General features: G+C 40.8%; 49 non-coding genes across 49 annotated transcripts; all 49 read right to left on the bottom strand.

Moving 5' to 3' along the window:
* Positions 1-685: 685 nt before the first annotated feature.
* Positions 686-768, bottom strand: TRNAL-UAA (transfer RNA leucine (anticodon UAA)). The gene has a single exon. It is a non-coding gene; the product is annotated as a tRNA-Leu (tRNA).
* Positions 769-883: 115 nt separating this feature from the next.
* Positions 884-966, bottom strand: TRNAL-UAA (transfer RNA leucine (anticodon UAA)). Its single transcript has one exon. It is a non-coding gene; the product is annotated as a tRNA-Leu (tRNA).
* A 311-nt stretch (positions 967-1277) lies between these two features.
* Positions 1278-1360, bottom strand: TRNAL-UAA (transfer RNA leucine (anticodon UAA)). The gene has a single exon. It is a non-coding gene; the product is annotated as a tRNA-Leu (tRNA).
* A 116-nt stretch (positions 1361-1476) lies between these two features.
* TRNAL-UAA (transfer RNA leucine (anticodon UAA)) lies at positions 1477-1559 on the bottom strand. Its single transcript has one exon. It is a non-coding gene; the product is annotated as a tRNA-Leu (tRNA).
* A 117-nt stretch (positions 1560-1676) lies between these two features.
* On the bottom strand, positions 1677-1759 carry TRNAL-UAA (transfer RNA leucine (anticodon UAA)). Its single transcript has one exon. It is a non-coding gene; the product is annotated as a tRNA-Leu (tRNA).
* A 117-nt stretch (positions 1760-1876) lies between these two features.
* TRNAL-UAA (transfer RNA leucine (anticodon UAA)) lies at positions 1877-1959 on the bottom strand. Its single transcript has one exon. It is a non-coding gene; the product is annotated as a tRNA-Leu (tRNA).
* A 117-nt stretch (positions 1960-2076) lies between these two features.
* On the bottom strand, positions 2077-2159 carry TRNAL-UAA (transfer RNA leucine (anticodon UAA)). Its single transcript has one exon. It is a non-coding gene; the product is annotated as a tRNA-Leu (tRNA).
* A 115-nt stretch (positions 2160-2274) lies between these two features.
* Positions 2275-2357, bottom strand: TRNAL-UAA (transfer RNA leucine (anticodon UAA)). The gene has a single exon. It is a non-coding gene; the product is annotated as a tRNA-Leu (tRNA).
* Positions 2358-2473: 116 nt separating this feature from the next.
* TRNAL-UAA (transfer RNA leucine (anticodon UAA)) lies at positions 2474-2556 on the bottom strand. Its single transcript has one exon. It is a non-coding gene; the product is annotated as a tRNA-Leu (tRNA).
* Positions 2557-2671: 115 nt separating this feature from the next.
* Positions 2672-2754, bottom strand: TRNAL-UAA (transfer RNA leucine (anticodon UAA)). The gene has a single exon. It is a non-coding gene; the product is annotated as a tRNA-Leu (tRNA).
* Positions 2755-3065: 311 nt separating this feature from the next.
* Positions 3066-3148, bottom strand: TRNAL-UAA (transfer RNA leucine (anticodon UAA)). Its single transcript has one exon. It is a non-coding gene; the product is annotated as a tRNA-Leu (tRNA).
* A 116-nt stretch (positions 3149-3264) lies between these two features.
* Positions 3265-3347, bottom strand: TRNAL-UAA (transfer RNA leucine (anticodon UAA)). Its single transcript has one exon. It is a non-coding gene; the product is annotated as a tRNA-Leu (tRNA).
* A 317-nt stretch (positions 3348-3664) lies between these two features.
* On the bottom strand, positions 3665-3747 carry TRNAL-UAA (transfer RNA leucine (anticodon UAA)). The gene has a single exon. It is a non-coding gene; the product is annotated as a tRNA-Leu (tRNA).
* Positions 3748-3863: 116 nt separating this feature from the next.
* Positions 3864-3946, bottom strand: TRNAL-UAA (transfer RNA leucine (anticodon UAA)). Its single transcript has one exon. It is a non-coding gene; the product is annotated as a tRNA-Leu (tRNA).
* A 916-nt stretch (positions 3947-4862) lies between these two features.
* On the bottom strand, positions 4863-4945 carry TRNAL-UAA (transfer RNA leucine (anticodon UAA)). The gene has a single exon. It is a non-coding gene; the product is annotated as a tRNA-Leu (tRNA).
* Positions 4946-5261: 316 nt separating this feature from the next.
* On the bottom strand, positions 5262-5344 carry TRNAL-UAA (transfer RNA leucine (anticodon UAA)). The gene has a single exon. It is a non-coding gene; the product is annotated as a tRNA-Leu (tRNA).
* Positions 5345-5660: 316 nt separating this feature from the next.
* TRNAL-UAA (transfer RNA leucine (anticodon UAA)) lies at positions 5661-5743 on the bottom strand. Its single transcript has one exon. It is a non-coding gene; the product is annotated as a tRNA-Leu (tRNA).
* A 116-nt stretch (positions 5744-5859) lies between these two features.
* TRNAL-UAA (transfer RNA leucine (anticodon UAA)) lies at positions 5860-5942 on the bottom strand. Its single transcript has one exon. It is a non-coding gene; the product is annotated as a tRNA-Leu (tRNA).
* Positions 5943-6059: 117 nt separating this feature from the next.
* TRNAL-UAA (transfer RNA leucine (anticodon UAA)) lies at positions 6060-6142 on the bottom strand. Its single transcript has one exon. It is a non-coding gene; the product is annotated as a tRNA-Leu (tRNA).
* A 116-nt stretch (positions 6143-6258) lies between these two features.
* TRNAL-UAA (transfer RNA leucine (anticodon UAA)) lies at positions 6259-6341 on the bottom strand. Its single transcript has one exon. It is a non-coding gene; the product is annotated as a tRNA-Leu (tRNA).
* Positions 6342-6458: 117 nt separating this feature from the next.
* Positions 6459-6541, bottom strand: TRNAL-UAA (transfer RNA leucine (anticodon UAA)). The gene has a single exon. It is a non-coding gene; the product is annotated as a tRNA-Leu (tRNA).
* Positions 6542-6657: 116 nt separating this feature from the next.
* On the bottom strand, positions 6658-6740 carry TRNAL-UAA (transfer RNA leucine (anticodon UAA)). Its single transcript has one exon. It is a non-coding gene; the product is annotated as a tRNA-Leu (tRNA).
* Positions 6741-6857: 117 nt separating this feature from the next.
* On the bottom strand, positions 6858-6940 carry TRNAL-UAA (transfer RNA leucine (anticodon UAA)). The gene has a single exon. It is a non-coding gene; the product is annotated as a tRNA-Leu (tRNA).
* Positions 6941-7056: 116 nt separating this feature from the next.
* Positions 7057-7139, bottom strand: TRNAL-UAA (transfer RNA leucine (anticodon UAA)). The gene has a single exon. It is a non-coding gene; the product is annotated as a tRNA-Leu (tRNA).
* Positions 7140-8059: 920 nt separating this feature from the next.
* Positions 8060-8142, bottom strand: TRNAL-UAA (transfer RNA leucine (anticodon UAA)). The gene has a single exon. It is a non-coding gene; the product is annotated as a tRNA-Leu (tRNA).
* Positions 8143-8260: 118 nt separating this feature from the next.
* TRNAL-UAA (transfer RNA leucine (anticodon UAA)) lies at positions 8261-8343 on the bottom strand. Its single transcript has one exon. It is a non-coding gene; the product is annotated as a tRNA-Leu (tRNA).
* A 1117-nt stretch (positions 8344-9460) lies between these two features.
* TRNAL-UAA (transfer RNA leucine (anticodon UAA)) lies at positions 9461-9543 on the bottom strand. Its single transcript has one exon. It is a non-coding gene; the product is annotated as a tRNA-Leu (tRNA).
* Positions 9544-9862: 319 nt separating this feature from the next.
* TRNAL-UAA (transfer RNA leucine (anticodon UAA)) lies at positions 9863-9945 on the bottom strand. Its single transcript has one exon. It is a non-coding gene; the product is annotated as a tRNA-Leu (tRNA).
* A 517-nt stretch (positions 9946-10462) lies between these two features.
* TRNAL-UAA (transfer RNA leucine (anticodon UAA)) lies at positions 10463-10545 on the bottom strand. Its single transcript has one exon. It is a non-coding gene; the product is annotated as a tRNA-Leu (tRNA).
* Positions 10546-10663: 118 nt separating this feature from the next.
* On the bottom strand, positions 10664-10746 carry TRNAL-UAA (transfer RNA leucine (anticodon UAA)). Its single transcript has one exon. It is a non-coding gene; the product is annotated as a tRNA-Leu (tRNA).
* Positions 10747-11066: 320 nt separating this feature from the next.
* Positions 11067-11149, bottom strand: TRNAL-UAA (transfer RNA leucine (anticodon UAA)). The gene has a single exon. It is a non-coding gene; the product is annotated as a tRNA-Leu (tRNA).
* A 117-nt stretch (positions 11150-11266) lies between these two features.
* Positions 11267-11349, bottom strand: TRNAL-UAA (transfer RNA leucine (anticodon UAA)). Its single transcript has one exon. It is a non-coding gene; the product is annotated as a tRNA-Leu (tRNA).
* A 116-nt stretch (positions 11350-11465) lies between these two features.
* Positions 11466-11548, bottom strand: TRNAL-UAA (transfer RNA leucine (anticodon UAA)). The gene has a single exon. It is a non-coding gene; the product is annotated as a tRNA-Leu (tRNA).
* Positions 11549-11868: 320 nt separating this feature from the next.
* Positions 11869-11951, bottom strand: TRNAL-UAA (transfer RNA leucine (anticodon UAA)). The gene has a single exon. It is a non-coding gene; the product is annotated as a tRNA-Leu (tRNA).
* A 518-nt stretch (positions 11952-12469) lies between these two features.
* TRNAL-UAA (transfer RNA leucine (anticodon UAA)) lies at positions 12470-12552 on the bottom strand. Its single transcript has one exon. It is a non-coding gene; the product is annotated as a tRNA-Leu (tRNA).
* Positions 12553-13069: 517 nt separating this feature from the next.
* TRNAL-UAA (transfer RNA leucine (anticodon UAA)) lies at positions 13070-13152 on the bottom strand. The gene has a single exon. It is a non-coding gene; the product is annotated as a tRNA-Leu (tRNA).
* Positions 13153-13469: 317 nt separating this feature from the next.
* TRNAL-UAA (transfer RNA leucine (anticodon UAA)) lies at positions 13470-13552 on the bottom strand. Its single transcript has one exon. It is a non-coding gene; the product is annotated as a tRNA-Leu (tRNA).
* A 116-nt stretch (positions 13553-13668) lies between these two features.
* TRNAL-UAA (transfer RNA leucine (anticodon UAA)) lies at positions 13669-13751 on the bottom strand. The gene has a single exon. It is a non-coding gene; the product is annotated as a tRNA-Leu (tRNA).
* Positions 13752-14670: 919 nt separating this feature from the next.
* TRNAL-UAA (transfer RNA leucine (anticodon UAA)) lies at positions 14671-14753 on the bottom strand. Its single transcript has one exon. It is a non-coding gene; the product is annotated as a tRNA-Leu (tRNA).
* A 118-nt stretch (positions 14754-14871) lies between these two features.
* Positions 14872-14954, bottom strand: TRNAL-UAA (transfer RNA leucine (anticodon UAA)). Its single transcript has one exon. It is a non-coding gene; the product is annotated as a tRNA-Leu (tRNA).
* Positions 14955-15872: 918 nt separating this feature from the next.
* TRNAL-UAA (transfer RNA leucine (anticodon UAA)) lies at positions 15873-15955 on the bottom strand. Its single transcript has one exon. It is a non-coding gene; the product is annotated as a tRNA-Leu (tRNA).
* A 919-nt stretch (positions 15956-16874) lies between these two features.
* TRNAL-UAA (transfer RNA leucine (anticodon UAA)) lies at positions 16875-16957 on the bottom strand. Its single transcript has one exon. It is a non-coding gene; the product is annotated as a tRNA-Leu (tRNA).
* A 118-nt stretch (positions 16958-17075) lies between these two features.
* TRNAL-UAA (transfer RNA leucine (anticodon UAA)) lies at positions 17076-17158 on the bottom strand. The gene has a single exon. It is a non-coding gene; the product is annotated as a tRNA-Leu (tRNA).
* Positions 17159-18078: 920 nt separating this feature from the next.
* Positions 18079-18161, bottom strand: TRNAL-UAA (transfer RNA leucine (anticodon UAA)). The gene has a single exon. It is a non-coding gene; the product is annotated as a tRNA-Leu (tRNA).
* A 719-nt stretch (positions 18162-18880) lies between these two features.
* Positions 18881-18963, bottom strand: TRNAL-UAA (transfer RNA leucine (anticodon UAA)). The gene has a single exon. It is a non-coding gene; the product is annotated as a tRNA-Leu (tRNA).
* Positions 18964-19271: 308 nt separating this feature from the next.
* Positions 19272-19354, bottom strand: TRNAL-UAA (transfer RNA leucine (anticodon UAA)). The gene has a single exon. It is a non-coding gene; the product is annotated as a tRNA-Leu (tRNA).
* A 318-nt stretch (positions 19355-19672) lies between these two features.
* On the bottom strand, positions 19673-19755 carry TRNAL-UAA (transfer RNA leucine (anticodon UAA)). The gene has a single exon. It is a non-coding gene; the product is annotated as a tRNA-Leu (tRNA).
* Positions 19756-20073: 318 nt separating this feature from the next.
* Positions 20074-20156, bottom strand: TRNAL-UAA (transfer RNA leucine (anticodon UAA)). Its single transcript has one exon. It is a non-coding gene; the product is annotated as a tRNA-Leu (tRNA).
* Positions 20157-20474: 318 nt separating this feature from the next.
* Positions 20475-20557, bottom strand: TRNAL-UAA (transfer RNA leucine (anticodon UAA)). The gene has a single exon. It is a non-coding gene; the product is annotated as a tRNA-Leu (tRNA).
* Positions 20558-20767: the final 210 nt, after the last annotated feature.

Raw genomic sequence — 20767 nt, 5'->3', positions numbered from 1 at the left:
TTTTTTAGAAAGATTAAATTCGAAGTCTCTCTCCTCGAAAAAACGGATTGAGTTTCTTTGCGGAAGAAATGAAAGGAAAGAATTTGTTAGAAGTGGGGATCGAACCGACGCCCTCTTTCAAGAATCAGAGCTTAAATCTGACGCCTTAACCGCTCGGCCATCCTGACTGCCGAAACTAGTTATTTTTCGAGAATACGAACTTTTTTTAGGAAGATTAAATTTGCAGTCTCTCACCTCGAAAAAACGGATTGAGTTTCTTTGCGGAAGAAATGAAGTGAGAGAATTTGTCAGAGGTGCAGTTCGAACCCACGCCCTCTTTTGAGGATCAGAGCTTAAATCTTACGGCTTAACCGCTCGGCCATCCTGACTGGGAAAATTAGTTAATTTTCAAGAATACTAACTTTTTTTGAGAGATTAAATTCGCAGTATCTCTCCTCGAAAAAACGGATTGAGTTTCTTTGCGGAAGAAATGAAAGGATAGAATTGGTCAGAAGTGGGGTTCGAACCCAAGCCCTCTTACGAGGATCAGAGCTTAATTCTGACGCCTTAACCGCTCGGCCATCCTGACTGCGGAAACTAGTTATTTTTCCAGAATACGAACTTTTTTTAAGAGATTAAATTCGAAGTCTCTCACCTCAAAAAAACGGATTGAGTTTCTTTGAGTAACAAATGAAACCGAACAACTTGTCAGGAATGGGGTTCGAAACCACGCCCTCTTTCAAGGATCAGAGCTTAAATCTGACGCCTTAACCGCTCGGCCATCCTGACTGGGGAAATTATTATTTTTTCAGAATACGAACTTTTTTGAGAGATTAAATTCACAGTCTCTCTCCTCGAAAAAACGGATTGAGTTTCTTTACGGAAGAAATGAATGGAATGAATCTGTTAGAAGTGGGTTTCGAACCCACGCCCTCTTTCGAGAATCAGAGCTTAAATCTGACGCCTTAACCGCTCGGCCATCCTGACTGCGGAAAATAGTTATTTTTCCTGAATACGAACTTTTTTGAGAGATTAAATTCGCAGTCTCTCTCCTCGGAAAAACGGATTGAGTTTCTTTGCGGAAGAAATGAAAGAATTTGTAAGAAGTGGGGTTCGAACCCACGCCCTCTTTCGAGAATCAGAGCTTAAATCTGACGCCTTAACCGCTCTTCCATCCTGACTGCGGAAATTAGTTATTTTTCAGAATACGAACTTTTTTTAGAAAGATTAAATTCGCAGTCTCTCTCCTCGACAAAACGGAATGAGTTTCTTTGCGGAAGAAATGAAAGGAAATAATTTGTCAGAAGTGGGGTTCGAACCCACGCCCTCTTTCGAAGATCAGAGCTTAAATCTGACGCCTTAACCGCTCGGCCATCCTGACCGCGGAAATAAGTTATTTTTCAGAATACGTTTTTTTTTACAAAGATTAAATTCGCAGTCTCTCCCCTCGAAAAAACGGAAAGGGTTTCTTTGCGGAAGAAATGAAAAGAAAGAATTTGTCAGAAGTGGGGTTCGAACCCACGCCCTCTTTCGAGGATCAGAGCTTAAATCTGACGCCTTAACCGCTCGGCCATCCTGACTGCGGAAACTAGTTATTTTTCCAGAATACGAACTTTTTTTGAGAGATCAAATTCGTTGTTTCTCTCCTCGACAAAACGGTTTTAGTTTCTTTACGGAAGAAATGAAAGGAAAGAATTTGTCAGAAGTGGGGTTCGAACCCACGCCCTCTTTCGAGGATCAGAGCTTATATCTGACGCCTTAACCGCTCGGCCATCCTGACTGCGGAAACTAGTTATTTTTCCAGAATACGAACTTTTTTTGAGAGATCAAATTCGCAGTTTCTCTCCTCGACAAAACGGTTTTAGTTTCTTTACGGAAGAAATGAAAGGAAAGAATTTGTCAGAAGTGGGGTTCGAACCCACGCCCTCTTTCGAGGATCAGAGCTTATATCTGACGCCTTAACCGCTCGGCCATCCTGACTGCGGAAACTAGTTATTTTTCCAGAATACGAACTTTTTTTAAGAGATTAAATTCGAAGTCTCTCACCTCAAAAAAACGGATTGAGTTTCTTTGAGTAACAAACGAAACCGAACAACTTGTCAGGAATGGGGTTCGAAACCACGCCCTCTTTCAAGGATCAGAGCTTAAATCTGACGCCTTAACCGCTCGGCCATCCTGACTGGGGAAATTATTATTTTTCCAGAATACGAACTTTTTTGAGAGATTAAATTCACAGTCTCTCTCCTCGAAAAAACGGATTGAGTTTCTTTACGGAAGAAATGAATGGAATGAATCTGTTAGAAGTGGGTTTCGAACCCACGCCCTCTTTCGAGAATCAGAGCTTAAATCTGACGCCTTAACCGCTCGGCCATCCTGACTGCGGAAAATAGTTATTTTTCCTGAATACGAACTTTTTTGAGAGATTAAATTCGCAGTCTCTCACCTCAAAAAAACGGATTGAGTTTCTTTGAGTAACAAACGAAACCGAACAACTTGTCAGGAATGGGGTTCGAAACCACGCCCTCTTTCAAGGATCAGAGCTTAAATCTGACGCCTTAACCGCTCGGCCATCCTGACTGGGGAAATTATTATTTTTCCAGAATACGAACTTTTTTGAGAGATTAAATTCACAGTCTCTCTCCTCGAAAAAACGGATTGAGTTTCTTTACGGAAGAAATGAATGGAATGAATCTGTTAGAAGTGGGTTTCGAACCCACGCCCTCTTTCGAGAATCAGAGCTTAAATCTGACGCCTTAACCGCTCGGCCATCCTGACTGCGGAAAATAGTTATTTTTCCTGAATACGAACTTTTTTGAGAGATTAAATTCGCAGTCTCTCTCCTCGGAAAAACGGATTGAGTTTCTTTGCGGAAGAAATGAAAGAATTTGTAAGAAGTGGGGTTCGAACCCACGCCCTCTTTCGAGAATCAGAGCTTAAATCTGACGCCTTAACCGCTCTTCCATCCTGACTGCGGAAATTAGTTATTTTTCAGAATACGAACTTTTTTTAGAAAGATTAAATTCGCAGTCTCTCTCCTCGACAAAACGGAATGAGTTTCTTTGCGGAAGAAATGAAAGGAAATAATTTGTCAGAAGTGGGGTTCGAACCCACGCCCTCTTTCGAAGATCAGAGCTTAAATCTGACGCCTTAACCGCTCGGCCATCCTGACCGCGGAAATAAGTTATTTTTCAGAATACGTTTTTTTTTACAAAGATTAAATTCGCAGTCTCTCCCCTCGAAAAAACGGAAAGGGTTTCTTTGCGGAAGAAATGAAAAGAAAGAATTTGTCAGAAGTGGGGTTCGAACCCACGCCCTCTTTCGAGGATCAGAGCTTAAATCTGACGCCTTAACCGCTCGGCCATCCTGACTGCGTAAACAAGTTATTTTTCCAGAATACGAACTTTTTTTGAGAGATCAAATTCGCAGTCTCTCTCCTCGACAAAACGGAATGAGTTTCTTTGCGGAAGAAAGGAAAGGAAAGAATTTGTCAGAAGTGGGGTTTGAACCCACGCCCTCTTTCGAGGATCAGAGCTTAAATCTGACGCCTTAACCGCTCTTCCATCCTGACTGCGGAAATTAGTTATTTTTCAGAATACGAACTTTTTTTAGAAAGATTAAATTCGCAGTCTCTCTCCTCGACAAAACGGAATGAGTTTCTTTGCGGAAGAAATGAAAGGAAATAATTTGTCAGAAGTGGGGTTCGAACCCACGCCCTCTTTCGAAGATCAGAGCTTAAATCTGACGCCTTAACCGCTCGGCCATCCTGACTGCGGAAATAAGTTATTTTTCAGAATACGTTTTTTTTTACAAAGATTAAATTCGCAGTCTCTCCCCTCGAAAAAACGGAAAGGGTTTCTTTGCGGAAGAAATGAAAAGAAAGAATTTGTCAGAAGTGGGGTTCGAACCCACGCCCTCTTTCGAGGATCAGAGCTTAAATCTGACGCCTTAACCGCTCGGCCATCCTGACTGCGTAAACAAGTTATTTTTCCAGAATACGAACTTTTTTTGAAAGATCAAATTCGCAGTTTCTCTCCTCGACAAAACGGTTTGAGTTTCTTTACGGAAGAAATGAAAGGAAAGAATTTGTCAGAAGTGGGGTTCGAACCCACGCCCTCTTTCGAGGATTAGAGCTTAAATCTGGTGCCTTAACCGCTCGGCCATCGTGACTGGGGAAGCTATTATTTTTCCAGAATACGAACTTTTTTTAGAAAGATGAAATTCGTAGTGTCTCTCCTCGAAAAAACGGATAGGGTTTCTTTGCGGAGGAAATGAAAGGAAAGAATTTGTCAGAAGTGTGATTCGAACCCACGCCCTCTTTCGAGGATCAGAGCTTAAATCGGACGCCTTAACCGCTCGGCCATCCTGACTGCGGATAGTAGTTATTTTTCAGAAAACGAACTTTTTTTAGAAAGATTAAATTCGCAGTCTCTCTCCTCGAAAAAACGGATTGAGTTTCTTTGCGGAAGAAATGAAAGGAAAGAATTTGTAAGAAGTGGGGTTCGACCCCACGCCCTCTTTCGAGGATCAGAGCTTAAATCTGACGCCTTAACCGCTCGGCTATCCTGACTGCGAAAATTAATTATTTTTCCAGAATACGAGCTATTTTAAGTGATTAAATTCGCAGTCTCTCTCCTCGAAAAAACGGATAGGGTTTCTTTGCGGAAGAAATGAAAAGAAAGAATTTGTCAGAAGTGGGGTTCGAACACACGCCCTCTTTCGAGGATCAGAGCTTAAATCTGACGCCTTAACCGCTCGGCCATCCTGATTGCGTAAACAAGTTATTTTTCCAGAATACGAACTTTTATTGAGAGATTAAATTCGCAGTCTCTCTACTCGACAAAACGGTTTGAGTTTCTTTGCGGAAGAAAGGAAAGGAAAGAATTTGTCAGAAGTGGGGTTCGAACCCACGCCCTCTTTCGAGGATCAGAGCTTAAATCTGACGCCTTAACCGCTCGGCCATCCTGACTACGGAAATAAGTTATTTTTCCAGAATACGAACTTTTTTTAGAAGGATTAAATTCGCAGTCTCTCTCCTCGAAAAAACAGATTGAGTTTCTTTGCGGAAGAAATGAAAGGAAATAATTTGTCAGACGTGGGGTTCGAACCAACGCCCTCTTTCGAGGATCAGAGCTTATATATGACGTCTTACCCACTCGGCCATCCTGACTGCGGAAAATAGTTATTTTCCAGAATACGAACTTTTTAGAAAGATTAAATTCGAAGTCTCTCTCCTCGAAAAAACGGATAGGGTTTCTTTGCGGAAGAAATGAAAAGAAAGAACTTGTCAGAAGTGGGGTTCGAACCCACGCCCTCTTTCGAGGATCAGAGCTTAAATCTGACGCCTTAACCGTTCGGCCATCCTGACTGCGGAAAATAGTTATTTTTCCTGAATACGAACTTTTTTGAGAGATTAAATTCGCAGTCTCTCTCCTCGAAAAAAAGGATTGAGTTTCTTTGCGGAAGAAATGAACGGAAATAATTTGTCAGAAGTAGAGTTCGAACCAACGCCCTCTTTCGAGGATCAGAGCTTAAATCTGACGCCTAAGCCACTCGGCCATCCTGACTGCGGAAATAAGTTAATTTTCAGAATACGAACTTTTTTTAGAAAGATTAAATTCGCAGTCTCTCTCCTCGAAAAACCGGATAGGGTTTCTTTGCGGAAGAAATGAAAAGAAAGAATTTGTCAGAAGTGGGGTTCGAACCCACGCCCTCTTTCGAGGAACAGAGCTTAAAACTGACGCCTTAACCACTCGGCCATCCTGGCTGCGGAAATTAGTTATTTTTCAGAATACGACATTTTTTAGAAAGATTAAATTCGCAGTCTCTCTCCTCGAAAAAACGGATAGGGTTTCTTTGCGGAAGAAATGAAAAGAAAGAATTTGTCAGAAGTGGGGTTCGAACCAACGCCCTCTTTCGAGGATCAGAGCTTAAATCTGACGCCTTAACCGCTCGGCCATCCTGACTGCGTAAACAAGTTATTTTTCCAGAATACGAACTTTTTTTGAGAGATCAAATTCGCAGTTTCTCTCCTCGACAAAACGGTTTGAGTTTCTTTACGGAAGAAATGAAAGGAAAGAATTTGTCAGAAGTGGGGTTCGAACCCACGCCCTCTTTCGAGGATCAGAGCTTAAATCTGACGCCTTAACCGCTCGGCCATCCTGACTGGGGAAATTATTATTTTTCAGAAAACGAACTTTTTTTAGAAAGATTAAATTCGCAGTTTCTCTCCTCGAAAAAACGGATAGGGTTTCTTTGCGGAAGAAATGAAAAGAAAGAATTTGTCAGAAGTGGGGTTCGAACCCACGCCCTCTTTCGAGGATCAGAGCTTAAATCTGACGCCTTAACCGCTCGGCCATCCTGACTGCGTAAACAAGTTATTTTTCCAGAATACGAGCTTTTTTTGAGAGATTAAATTCGCAGTCTCTCTCCTCGACAAAACGGTTTGAGTTTCTTTGCGGAAGAAATGAAAGGAAAGAATTTGTCAGAAGTGGGGTTCGAACCCACGTCCTCTTTCGAGGATCAGAGCTTAAATCTGACGCCTTAACCGCTCGGCCATCCTGACTGGGGAATTATTATTTTTCCAAAATACGAACTTTTTTTAGAAAGATGAAATTCGTAGTGTCTCTCCTCGAAAAAACGGATAGGGTTTCTTTGCGGAAGAAATGAAAGGATAGAATTTGTCAGAAGTGTGATTCGAACCCACGCCCTCTTTCGAGGATCAGAACTTAAATCTGACGCCTTAACCGCTCGGCCATCCTGACTGCGGATAGCAGTTATTTTTCAGAAAACGAACTTTTTTTAGAAAGATTAAATTCGAAGTCTCTCTCCTCGACAAAACGGTTTGAGTTTCTTTGCGGAAGAAATGAAAGGAAATAATTTGTCAGAAGTGGGGTTCGAACCCACGCCCTCTTTCGAGGATTAGAGCTTAAATCTGACGCCTTAACCGCTCGGCCATCCTGACTGCGGATATAAGTTATTTTTCCAGAATACGAACTTTTTTGAGAGATTAAATTCGCAGTCTCTCTCCTCGAAAAAACGGATTAAGTTTCTTGGCGGAAGAAATGAAAGGAAAGAATTTGTCAGAAGTGGGGTTCGAACCCACGCCCTCTTTCGAGGATCAGAGCTTAAATCTGATACCTTAACCGCTCGGCCATCCTGACTGCGGAAATTAGTTATTTTTTCAGAATACGAACCTTTTTTTAGAAAGATTAAATTCGCAGTCTCTCTCCTCGAAAAAACGGATTAAGTTTCTTTGCGGAAGAAATGAAAGGAAAGATTTTTTCAGAAGTGGGGTTCGAACCCACGCCCTCTTTCGAGGATCGGAGCTTAAATCTGACGCCTTAACCGCTCGTCCATCCTGACTGTGAAACTTAATTATTTTTCCAGAATACGAACTTTTTTTAGAAAGATTAAATTCGAAGTCTCTCTCCTCGAAAAAACGTATTGAGTTTCTTTGCGGAAGAAATGAAAGGAAAGAATTTGTCAGAAGTGGGGTTCGAACCCACGCCCTCTTTCGAGGATCAGAGCTTAAATCTGACGCCTTAACTGCTCGGCCATCCTAATTGAGAATTTTAGTTATTTTTCCAAAATACGAACTTTTTTTAGAAAGATGAAATTCGAAGTGTCTCTCCTCGAAAAACGGATTAAGTTTCTTTGCGGAAGAAATGAAAGGAAATAATTTGTCAGAAGTGGGGTTCGAACCCACGCCCTCTTTCGAGGATTAGAGCTTAAATATGACGCCTTAACCTCGCGTCCATCCTGACTGTGAAACTTAATTATTTTTCCAGAATACGAACTTTTTTTAGAAAGATTAAATCCGAAGTCTCTCTCCTCGAAAAAACGGATTGAGTTTCTTTGCGGAAGAAATGAAAAGAAAGAATTTAACATAAGTGGAGCTCAAACCCACGCCCTCTTTCGAGGATCAGAGCTTAAATCTGACGCCTTTACCGCTCGGCCATCCTGAATGCGGATATTAGTTATTTTTCCAGAATACAAACTTTTTTGAGAGACTAAATTCGCAGTCTCTCTCCTCGAAAAAACGGATTAAGTTTCTTTGCGGAAGAAATGAAAGGAAAGAATTTGTCAGAAGTGGGGTTCGAACCCACGCCCTCTTTCGAGGATCAGAGCTTAAATCTGACGCCTTAACCGCTCGTCCATCCTGACTGTGAAACTTAATTATTTTTCCAGATTACGAACTTTTTTTAGAAAGATTAAATTCGAATTCTCTCTACTCGAAAAAACGGATTGAGTTTCTTTGCGGAAGAAATGAAAGGAAAGAATTTGTCAGAAGTGGGGTTCGAACCCACGCCCTCTTTCGAGGATCAGAGCTTAAATCTGACGCCTTAACCGCTCGGCCATCCTAATTGAGAACTTTAGTTATTTTTCCAGAATACGAACTTTTTTTAGAAAGATGAAATTCGTAGTGTCTCTCCTCGAAAAACGGATTAAGTTTCTTTGCGGAAGAAATGAAAGGAAATAATTTGTCAGAAGTGGGGTTCGAACCCACGCCCTCTTTCGAGGATTAGAGCTTAAATATGACGCCTTAACCTCGCGTCCATCCTGACTTTGAAACTTAATTATTTTTCCAGAATACGAACTTTTTTTAGAAAGATTAAATTCGAAGTCTCTCTCCTCGAAAAAACGGATTGAGTTTCTTTGCGGAAGAAATGAAAATAAAGAATTTAACATAAGTGGAGCTCAAACCCACGCCCTCTTTCGAGGAGCAGAGCTTAAATCTGACGCCTTAACCGCTCGGCCATCCTGACTGCGGATATTAGTTATTTTTCCAGAATACGAACTTTTTTGAGAGATAAAATTCGCAGTCTCTCTCCTCGAAAAAACGGATTTAGTTTCTTTGCGGAAGAAATGAAAGGGAAGAATTTGTCAGAAGTGGGGTTCGACCCCACGCCCTCTTTCGAGGATCAGAGCTTAAATCTGACGCCTTAACCACTCGTCCATCCTGACTGTGAAACTTAATTATTTTTCCAGAATACGAACTTTTTTTAGAAAGATTAAATTCGAAGTCTCTCTCCTCGAAAAAACGGATTGAGTTTCTTTGCGGAAGAAATGAAAGGAAATAATTTGTCAGAAGTGGGGTTCGAACCCTCGCCCTCTTTCGAGGATCAGAGCTTAAATCTCACGCCTGAACCGCTCGTCCATCCTGACTGTGAAACTTAATTATTTTTCCAGAATACGAACTTTTTTAAGTAATTAAATTCGCAGTCTCTCTCCTCGAAAAAACGGATTGAGTTTCTTTACGAAAGAAATGAAAGGAATGAATTTGTTAGAAGTGGGGTTCGAACCCACGCCCTCTTTCGAGGATGAGAGCTTAAAACTGACGCCTTAACCGCTCGGCCATCCTTACTGCGGAAATTAGTTATTTTTTAGAATACGAACTTTTTTTAGAAAGATTAAATTCGCAGTCTCTCTCCTCGAAAAAACGGATAGGGTTTCTTTGCGGAAGAAATGAAAAGAAAGAATTTGTCAGAAGTAGGGTTCGAACCCACGCCCTCTTTCGAGGATCAGAGCTTAAATCTGACGCCTTAACCGCTCGGCCATCCTGATTAAGAAATTTAGCTATTTTTCCAGAATACGAACTTTTTTTAGAAAGATGAAATTCGTAATCTCTCTTCTCGAAAAAACGTATTAAGTTTCTTTGCGGAAGAAATGAAAGGAAATAATTTGTCAGAAGTGGGGTTCGAACACACGCCCTCTTTCGAGGATCGGAGCTTAAATCTGACGCCTTAACCGCTCGTCCATCCTGACTGTGAAACTTAATTATTTTTCCAGAATACGAACTTTTTTTAGAAAGATTAAATTCGAAGTCTCTCTCCTCGAAAAAACGGATTGAGTTTCTTTGCGGAAGAAATGAAAGGAAAGAATTTGTCAGAAGTGGGGTTCGAACCCACGCCCTCTTTCGAGGATCAGAGCTTAAATCTGACGCCTTAACCGCTCGGCCATCCTAATTGAGAATTTTAGTTATTTTTCCAAAATACGAACTTTTTTTAGAAAGATGAAATTCGAAGTGTCTCTCCTCGAAAAACGGATTAAGTTTCTTTGCGGAAGAAATGAAAGGAAATAATTTGTCAGAAGTGGGGTTCGAACCCACGCCCTCTTTCGAGGATTAGAGCTTAAATATGACGCCTTAACCTCGCGTCCATCCTGACTGTGAAACTTAATTATTTTTCCAGAATACGAACTTTTTTTAGAAAGATTAAATCCGAAGTCTCTCTCCTCGAAAAAACGGATTGAGTTTCTTTGCGGAAGAAATGAAAAGAAAGAATTTAACATAAGTGGAGCTCAAACCCACGCCCTCTTTCGAGGATCAGAGCTTAAATCTGACGCCTTTACCGCTCGGCCATCCTGAATGCGGATATTAGTTATTTTTCCAGAATACAAACTTTTTTGAGAGACTAAATTCGCAGTCTCTCTCCTCGAAAAAACGGATTAAGTTTCTTTGCGGAAGAAATGAAAGGAAAGAATTTGTCAGAAGTGGGGTTCGAACCCACGCCCTCTTTCGAGGATCAGAGCTTAAATCTGACGCCTTAACCGCTCGTCCATCCTGACTGTGAAACTTAATTATTTTTCCAGATTACGAACTTTTTTTAGAAAGATTAAATTCGAATTCTCTCTACTCGAAAAAACGGATTGAGTTTCTTTGCGGAAGAAATGAAAGGAAAGAATTTGTCAGAAGTGGGGTTCGAACCCACGCCCTCTTTCGAGGATCAGAGCTTAAATCTGACACCTTAACCGCTCGGCCATCCTGACTGCGGGAATTAGTTATTTTTTCAGAATATGAACCTTTTTTTAGAAAGATTAAATTCGCAGTCTCTCTCCTCGAAAAAACGGATTGAGTTTCTTTGCGGAAGAAATGAAAGGAAAGAATATGTAAGAAGAGGGTTTCGAAACCACGCCCTCTTTCGAGGATCAGAGCTTAAATCTCACGCCTGAACCGCTCGTCCATCCTGACTGTGAAACTTAATTATTTTTCCAGAATACGAACTTTTTTTAGTAAGATTAAATTCGAAGTCTCTCTCCTCGAAAAAACGGACTGAGTTTCTTTGCGGAAGAAATGAAAGGAAAGAATTTGTCAGAAGTGGGGTTCGAACCCACGCCCTCTTTCGAGGATCAGAGCTTAAATCTGACGCCTTAACCGCTCGGCCATCCTAATTGAGAACTTTAGTTATTTTTCCAGAATACGAACTTTTTTTAGAAAGATGAAATTCGTAGTGTCTCTCCTCGAAAAACGGATTAAGTTTCTTTGCGGAAGAAATGAAAGGAAATAATTTGTCAGAAGTGGGGTTCGAACCCACGCCCTCTTTCGAGGATTAGAGCTTAAATCTGACGCCTTAACCGCTCGGCCATCCTGACTGCGGCTATTAGTTATTTTTCCAGAATACGAACTTTTTTGAGAGATTAAATTCGCAGTCTCTCTCCTCGAAAAAACGGATTAAGTTTCTTTGCGGAAGAAATGAAAGGAAAGAATTTGTCAGAAGTGGGGTTCGAACCCACGCCCTCTTTCGAGGATCAGATCTTAAATCTGATACCTTAACCGCTCGGCCATCCTGACTGCGGAAATTAGTTATTTTTTCAGAATACGAACCTTTTTTTAGAAAGATTAAATTCGCAGTCTCTCTCCTCGAAAAAACGGATTAAGTTTCTTTGCGGAAGAAATGAAAGGAAAGATTTTGTCAGAAGTGGGGTTCGAACCCACGCCCTCTTTCGAGGATCGGAGCTTAAATCTGACGCCTTAACCGCTCGTCCATCCTGACTGTGAAACTTAATTATTTTTCCAGAATACGAACTTTTTTTAGAAAGATTAAATTCGAAGTCTCTCTCCTCGAAAAAACGGATTGAGTTTCTTTGCGGAAGAAATGAAAGGAAAGAATTTGTCAGAAGTGGGGTTCGAACCCACGCCCTCTTTCGAGGATCAGAGCTTAAATCTGACGCCTTAACCGCTCGGCCATCCTAATTGAGAATTTTAGTTATTTTTCCAAAATACGAACTTTTTTTAGAAAGATGAAATTCGAAGTGTCTCTCCTCGAAAAACGGATTAAGTTTCTTTGCGGAAGAAATGAAAGGAAATAATTTGTCAGAAGTGGGGTTCGAACCCACGCCCTCTTTCGAGGATTAGAGCTTAAATATGACGCCTTAACCTCGCGTCCATCCTGACTGTGAAACTTAATTATTTTTCCAGAATACGAACTTTTTTTAGAAAGATTAAATCCGAAGTCTCTCTCCTCGAAAAAACGGATTGAGTTTCTTTGCGGAAGAAATGAAAAGAAAGAATTTAACATAAGTGGAGCTCAAACCCACGCCCTCTTTCGAGGATCAGAGCTTAAATCTGACGCCTTAACCGCTCGGCCATCCTAATTGAGAACTTTAGTTATTTTTCCAGAATACGAACTTTTTTTAGAAAGATGAAATTCGTAGTGTCTCTCCTCGAAAAACGGATTAAGTTTCTTTGCGGAAGAAATGAAAGGAAATAATTTGTCAGAAGTGGGGTTCGAACCCACGCCCTCTTTCGAGGATCAGAGCTTAAATCTGACGCCTTAACCGCTCGGCCATCCTAATTGAGAACTTTAGTTATTTTTCCAGAATACGAACTTTTTTTAGAAAGATGAAATTCGTAGTGTCTCTCCTCGAAAAACGGATTAAGTTTCTTTGCGGAAGAAATGAAAGGAAATAATTTGTCAGAAGTGGGGTTCGAACCCACGCCCTCTTTCGAGGATTAGAGCTTAAATATGACGCCTTAACCTCGCGTCCATCCTGACTTTGAAACTTAATTATTTTTCCAGAATACGAACTTTTTTTAGAAAGATTAAATTCGAAGTCTCTCTCCTCGAAAAAACGGATTGAGTTTCTTTGCGGAAGAAATGAAAATAAAGAATTTAACATAAGTGGAGCTCAAACCCACGCCCTCTTTCGAGGAGCAGAGCTTAAATCTGACGCCTTAACCGCTCGGCCATCCTGACTGCGGATATTAGTTATTTTTCCAGAATACGAACTTTTTTGAGAGATAAAATTCGCAGTCTCTCTCCTCGAAAAAACGGATTTAGTTTCTTTGCGGAAGAAATGAAAGGGAAGAATTTGTCAGAAGTGGGGTTCGAACCCACGCCCTCTTTCGAGGATCAGAACTTAAATCTGACGCCTTAACCGCTCGGCCATCCTGACTGCGGATAGCAGTTATTTTTCAGAAAACGAACTTTTTTTAGAAAGATTAAATTCGCAGTCTCTCTCCTCGAAAAAACGGATTGAGTTTCTTTGCGGAAGAAATGAAAGGAAATAATTTGTAAGAAGTGGCTTTCGAACACACGCCCTCTTTCGAGAATCAGGGCTTAAATCTGAAGCCTTAACCGCTCGGCTATCCTGATTGCGAAAATTTGTTATTTTTCCAGAATACGAACTTTTTTTAGAAAGATGAAATTCGTAGTGTCTCTCCTCGAAAAACGGATTAAGTTTCTTTGCGGAAGAAATGAAAGGAAATAATTTGTCAGAAGTGGGGTTCGAACCCACGCCCTCTTTCGAGGATTAGAGCTTAAATCTGACGCCTTAACCGCTCGGCCATCCTGACTGCGGATATTAGTTATTTTTCCAGAATACGAACTTTTTTGAGAGATTAAATTCGCAGTCTCTCTCCTCGAAAAAACGGATTAAGTTTCTTTGCGGAAGAAATGAAAGGAAAGAATTTGTCAGAAGTGGGGTTCGAACCCACGCCCTCTTTCGAGGATCAGATCTTAAATCTGATACCTTAACCGCTCGGCCATCCTGACTGCGGAAATTAGTTATTTTTTCAGAATACGAACCTTTTTTAGAAAGATTAAATTCGCAGTCTCTCTCCTCGAAAAAACGGATTAAGTTTCTTTGCGGAAGAAATGAAAGGAAAGATTTTGTCAGAAGTGGGGTTCGAACCCACGCCCTCTTTCGAGGATCGGAGCTTAAATCTGACGCCTTAACCGCTCGTCCATCCTGACTGTGAAACTTAATTATTTTTCCAGAATACGAACTTTTTTTAGAAAGATTAAATTCGAAGTCTCTCTCCTCGAAAAAACGGATTGAGTTTCTTTGCGGAAGAAATGAAAGGAAAGAATTTGTCAGAAGTGGGGTTCGGACCCACGCCCTCTTTCGAGGATCGGAGCTTAAATCTGACGCCTTAACCGCTCGGCCATCCTAATTGAGAATTTTAGTTATTTTTCCAAAATACGAACTTTTTTTAGAAAGATGAAATTCGAAGTGTCTCTCCTCGAAAAACGGATTAAGTTTCTTTGCGGAAGAAATGAAAGGAAATAATTTGTCAGAAGTGGGGTTCGAACCCACGCCCTCTTTCGAGGATTAGAGCTTAAATATGACGCCTTAACCTCGCGTCCATCCTGACTGTGACACTTAATTATTTTTCCAGAATACGAACTTTTTTTAGAAAGATTAAATCCGAAGTCTCTCTCCTCGAAAAAACGGATTGAGTTTCTTTGCGGAAGAAATGAAAAGAAAGAATTTAACATAAGTGGAGCTCAAACCCACGCCCTCTTTCGAGGATCAGAGCTTAAATCTGACGCCTTTACCGCTCGGCCATCCTGAATGCGGATATTAGTTATTTTTCCAGAATACAAACTTTTTTGAGAGACTAAATTCGCAGTCTCTCTCCTCGAAAAAACGGATTAAGTTTCTTTGCGGAAGAAATGAAAGGAAAGAATTTGTCAGAAGTGGGGTTCGAACCCACGCCCTCTTTCGAGGATCAGAGCTTAAATCTGACGCCTTAACCGCTCGTCCATCCTGACTGTGAAACTTAATTATTTTTCCAGATTACGAACTTTTTTTAGAAAGATTAAATTCGAATTCTCTCTACTCGAAAAAACGGATTGAGTTTCTTTGCGGAAGAAATGAAAGGAAAGAATTTGTCAGAAGTGGGGTTCGAACCCACGCCCTCTTTCGAGGATCAGAGCTTAAATCTGACACCTTAACCGCTCGGCCATCCTGACTGCGGGAATTAGTTATTTTTTCAGAATATGAACCTTTTTTTAGAAAGATTAAATTCGCAGTCTCTCTCCTCGAAAAAACGGATTGAGTTTCTTTGCGGAAGAAATGAAAGGAAAGAATATGTAAGAAGAGGGTTTCGAAACCACGCCCTCTTTCGAGGATCAGAGCTTAAATCTCACGCCTGAACCGCTCGTCCATCCTGACTGTGAAACTTAATTATTTTTCCAGAATACGAACTTTTTTTAGTAAGATTAAATTCGAAGTCTCTCTCCTCGAAAAAACGGACTGAGTTTCTTTGCGGAAGAAATGAAAGGAAAGAATTTGTCAGAAGTGGAGTTCGAACCCACGCCCTCTTTCGAGGATTAGAGCTTAAATATGACGCCTTAACCTCGCGTCCATCCTGACTTTGAAACTTAATTATTTTTCCAGAATACGAACTTTTTTTAGAAAGATTAAATTCGAAGTCTCTCTCCTCGAAAAAACGGATTGAGTTTCTTTGCGGAAGAAATGAAAATAAAGAATTTAACATAAGTGGAGCTCAAACCCACGCCCTCTTTCGAGGAGCAGAGCTTAAATCTGACGCCTTAACCGCTCGGCCATCCTGACTGCGGATATTAGTTATTTTTCCAGAATACGAACTTTTTTGAGAGATAAAATTCGCAGTCTCTCTCCTCGAAAAAACGGATTTAGTTTCTTTGCGGAAGAAATGAAAGGGAAGAATTTGTCAGAAGTGGGGTTCGAACCCACGCCCTCTTTCGAGGAGCAGAGCTTAAATCTGACGCCTTAACCGCTCGGCCATCCTTACTGCGGAAATTAGTTATTTTTTAGAATACGAACTTTTTTGAGAGATTAAATTCGCAGTCTCTCTCCTCGAAAAAACGGATTAAGTTTCTTTGCGGAAGAAATGAAAGGAAAGAATTTGTCAGAAGTGGGGTTCGAACCCACGCCCTCTTTCGAGGATCAGATCTTAAATCTGATACCTTAACCGCTCGGCCATCCTGACTGCGGAAATTAGTTATTTTTTCAGAATACGAACCTTTTTTAGAAAGATTAAATTCGCAGTCTCTCTCCTCGAAAAAACGGATTAAGTTTCTTTGCGGAAGAAATGAAAGGAAAGATTTTGTCAGAAGTGGGGTTCGAACCCACGCCCTCTTTCGAGGATCGGAGCTTAAATCTGACGCCTTAACCGCTCGTCCATCCTGACTGTGAAACTTAATTATTTTTCCAGAATACGAACTTTTTTTAGAAAGATTAAATTCGAAGTCTCTCTCCTCGAAAAAACGGATTGAGTTTCTTTGCGGAAGAAATGAAAGGAAAGAATTTGTCAGAAGTGGGGTTCGGACCCACGCCCTCTTTCGAGGATCGGAGCTTAAATCTGACGCCTTAACCGCTCGGCCATCCTAATTGAGAATTTTAGTTATTTTTCCAAAATACGAACTTTTTTTAGAAAGATGAAATTCGAAGTGTCTCTCCTCGAAAAACGGATTAAGTTTCTTTGCGGAAGAAATGAAAGGAAATAATTTGTCAGAAGTGGGGTTCGAACCCACGCCCTCTTTCGAGGATTAGAGCTTAAATATGACGCCTTAACCTCGCGTCCATCCTGACTGTGACACTTAATTATTTTTCCAGAATACGAACTTTTTTTAGAAAGATTAAATCCGAAGTCTCTCTCCTCGAAAAAACGGATTGAGTTTCTTTGCGGAAGAAATGAAAAGAAAGAATTTAACATAAGTGGAGCTCAAACCCACGCCCTCTTTCGAGGATCAGAGCTTAAATCTGACGCCTTTACCGCTCGGCCATCCTGAATGCGGATATTAGTTATTTTTCCAGAATACAAACTTTTTTGAGAGACTAAATTTGCAGTCTCTCTCCTCGAAAAAACGGATTAAGTTTCTTTGCGGAAGAAATGAAAGGAAAGAATTTGTCAGAAGTGGGGTTCGAACCCACGCCCTCTTTCGAGGATCAGAGCTTAAATCTGACGCCTTAACCGCTCGTCCATCCTGACTGTGAAACTTAATTATTTTTCCAGATTACGAACTTTTTTTAGAAAGATTAAATTCGAATTCTCTCTACTCGAAAAAACGGATTGAGTTTCTTTGCGGAAGAAATGAAAGGAAAGAATTTGTCAGAAGTGGGGTTCGAACCCACGCCCTCTTTCGAGGATCAGAGCTTAAATCTGACACCTTAACCGCTCGGCCATCCTGACTGCGGGAATTAGTTATTTTTTCAGAATATGAACCTTTTTTTAGAAAGATTAAATTCGCAGTCTCTCTCCTCGAAAAAACGGATTGAGTTTCTTTGCGGAAGAAATGAAAGGAAAGAATATGTAAGAAGAGGGTTTCGAAACCACGCCCTCTTTCGAGGATCAGAGCTTAAATCTCACGCCTGAACCGCTCGTCCATCCTGACTGTGAAACTTAATTATTTTTCCAGAATACGAACTTTTTTTAGTAAGATTAAATTCGAAGTCTCTCTCCTCGAAAAAACGGACTGAGTTTCTTTGCGGAAGAAATGAAAGGAAAGAATTTGTCAGAAGTGGAGTTCGAACCCACGCCCTCTTTCGAGGATTAGAGCTTAAATATGACGCCTTAACCTCGCGTCCATCCTGACTTTGAAACTTAATTATTTTTCCAGAATACGAACTTTTTTTAGAAAGATTAAATTCGAAGTCTCTCTCCTCGAAAAAACGGATTGAGTTTCTTTGCGGAAGAAATGAAAATAAAGAATTTAACATAAGTGGAGCTCAAACCCACGCCCTCTTTCGAGGAGCAGAGCTTAAATCTGACGCCTTAACCGCTCGGCCATCCTGACTGCGGATATTAGTTATTTTTCCAGAATACGAACTTTTTTGAGAGATAAAATTCGCAGTCTCTCTCCTCGAAAAAACGGATTTAGTTTCTTTGCGGAAGAAATGAAAGGGAAGAATTTGTCAGAAGTGGGGTTCGAACCCACGCCCTCTTTCGAGGAGCAGAGCTTAAATCTGACGCCTTAACCGCTCGGCCATCCTTACTGCGGAAATTAGTTATTTTTTAGAATACGAACTTTTTTTAGAAAGATTAAATTCGCAGTCTCTCTCCTCGAAAAAACGGATAGGGTTTCTTTGCGGAAGAAATGAAAAGAAAGAATTTGTCAGAAGTAGGGTTCGAACCCACGCCCTCTTTCGAGGATCAGAGCTTAAATCTGACGCCTTAACCGCTCGGCCATCCTGATTAAGAAATTTAGCTATTTTTCCAGAATACGAACTTTTTTTAGAAAGATGAAATTCGTAATCTCTCTTCTCGAAAAAACGGATTGAGTTTCTTTACGAAAGAAATGAAAGGAATGAATTTGTTAGAAGTGGGGTTCGAACCCACGCCCTCTTTCGAGGATCGGAGCTTAAATCTGACGCCTTAACCGCTCGTTCATCCTGACTGTGAAACTTAATTATTTTTCCAGAATACGAACTTTTTTTAGAAAGATTAAATTCGAAGTCTCTCTCCTCGAAAAAACGGATTGAGTTTCTTTGCGGAAGAAATGAAAAGAAAGAATTTAACAGAAGAGGAGCTCAAACCCACGCCCTCTTTCGAGGATCAGAGCTTAAATCTGACGCCTTAACCGTTCGGCCATCCTGACTGCGGAAAATAGTTATTTTTCCAGAATACGAACTTTTTTGAAGGATTAAATTCGCAGTCTCTCTCCTCGAAAAAACGGATTAAGTTTCTTTGCGGAAGAAATGAAAGGAAAGAATTTGTCAGAAGTGGGGTTCAAACCCACGCCCTCTTTCGAGGATCAGAGCTTAAATCTGACGCCTTTACCGCTCGGCCATCCTAATTGAGAAATTTAGTTATTTTTCCAGAATACGAACTTTTTTTAGAAAGATGAAATTCGTAGTGTCTCTCCTCGAAAAAACGGATTAAGTTTCTTTGCGGAAGAAATGAAAGGAAATAATTTGTCATAAGTGGGGTTCGAACCCACGCCCTCTTTCGAGGATCAGAGCTTAAATCTGACGCCTTAACCGCTCGGCCATCCTGACTGCGGAAATTAGTTATTTTTCCAGAATACGAACTTTTTTGAGAGATTAAATTCGCAGTCTCTCTCCTCGAAAAAACGGATTAATTTTCTTTGCGGAAGAAATGAAAGGAAAGAATTTGTCAGAAGTGGGTTTCGAAACCACGCCCTTTTTGAGGATCAGAGCTTAAATCTCACGCCTGAACCGCTCGTCCATCCTGACTGTGAATCTTAATTATTTTTCCAGAATACGACATTTTTAAGTGATTAAATTCGCAGTCTCTCTCCTCGAAAAAACGGATTGAGTTTCTTTGCGGAAGAAATGAAAAAATTTGTCAGAAGTGGGGTTCGAACCCACGCCCTCTTTCGAGGATCAGGGTTTAAATCAGACGCCTTAACCGCTCGGCCATCCTGACTGCGGAAATTAGTTATTTTTCCAGAATACGAACTTTTTTTGAGAGATCAAATTAGCAGTCTCTCTCCTCGACAAAACGGAATGAGTTTCTTTGCGGGAGAAATGAAAGGAAAGAATTTGTCAGAAGTAGGGTTCGAACCCAAGCCCTCTTTCGAGGTTCAGAGCTTAAATCTGACGCCTTAACCGCTCGGCCATCCTGACTGCGGAAATAAGTTATTTTTCCAGAATTCGAACTTTTTTTAAAAAGATTAAATTCGCAGTCTCTCTCCTCGAAAAAACGGATTGAGTTTCTTTGCGAAAGAAATGAAAGGAAAGATTTTGTCAGAAGTGGGGTTCGAACCCACGCCCTCTTACGAGGATCAAAGCTTAAATCTGACGCCTTAACCGCTCGGCCATCCTGACTGGGAAAATTAGTTATTTTTCCAGAATATGAACTTTTTTTGAGAGATTAAATTCGCAGTTTCTCTCCTCGAAAAAACGGATTGAGTTTCTTTGCGGAAGAAATGAAAGGAAAGAATTTGTCAGAAGTAGGGTTCGAACAAAAGCCCTCTTTCGAGGTTCAGAGCTTAAATCTGCCGCCTTAACCGCTCGGTCACCCTGACTGCGAAAATTAGTTATTTTTTCAGAATACGAACTTTTTTTAGAAAGATTAAATTCGCAGTCTCTCTCCTCGAAAAAACGGATTGAGTTTCTTTGTGGAAGAAATGAAAGGAAATAATTTGTCAGAAGTGGGGCTCGAAACCACGCCCTCTTCCGAGGTTCAGAGCTTAAATCTGACGCCTTTACCGCTCGGCCATCCTGACTGGGAAAGCTAGTTATTTTTCCAGAATACTAACTTTTTTTGAGAGATTTAATTCGCAGTCTCTCTCCTCGAAAAAACGGAATGAGTTTCTTTGCGGGAGAAATGAAAGGAAAGAATTTGTCAGAAGTAGGGTTCGAACCCAAGCCCTCTTTCGAGGTTCAGAGCTTAAATCTGACGCCTTAACCGCTCGGCCATCCTGACTGCGGAAATAAGTTATTTTTCCAGAATTCGAACTTTTTTTAAAAAGATTAAATTCGCAGTCTCTCTCCTCGAAAAAACGGATTGAGTTTCTTTGCGAAAGAAATGAAAGAAAAGATTTTGTCAGAAGTGGGGGTCGAACCCACGCCCTCTTACGAGGATCAAAGCTTAAATCTGACGCCTTAACCGCTCGGCCATCCTGACTGGGAAAATTAGTTATTTTTCCAGAATATGAACTTTTTTTGAGAGATTAAATTCGCAGTTTCTCTCCTCGAAAAAACGAATTAATTTTCTTTGCGATAGAAATGAAAGAATTTGTCAGAAGTGGGGTTCAAACCTACGCCCTCTTTCGAGGATCAGATCTTAAATCTGACGCATTAACCGCTCGGCCATCCTGACTGGGAAAATTAGTTT

The sequence above is a fragment of the Leiobunum rupestre genome, chromosome 1 (genome assembly GCF_980474605.1).
Source record: "Leiobunum rupestre chromosome 1, qqLeiRupe1.1.hap1, whole genome shotgun sequence".
Taxonomy (NCBI): domain Eukaryota; kingdom Metazoa; phylum Arthropoda; class Arachnida; order Opiliones; family Sclerosomatidae; genus Leiobunum; species Leiobunum rupestre.
This window is presented reverse-complemented; position numbering and strand designations above follow the sequence as displayed.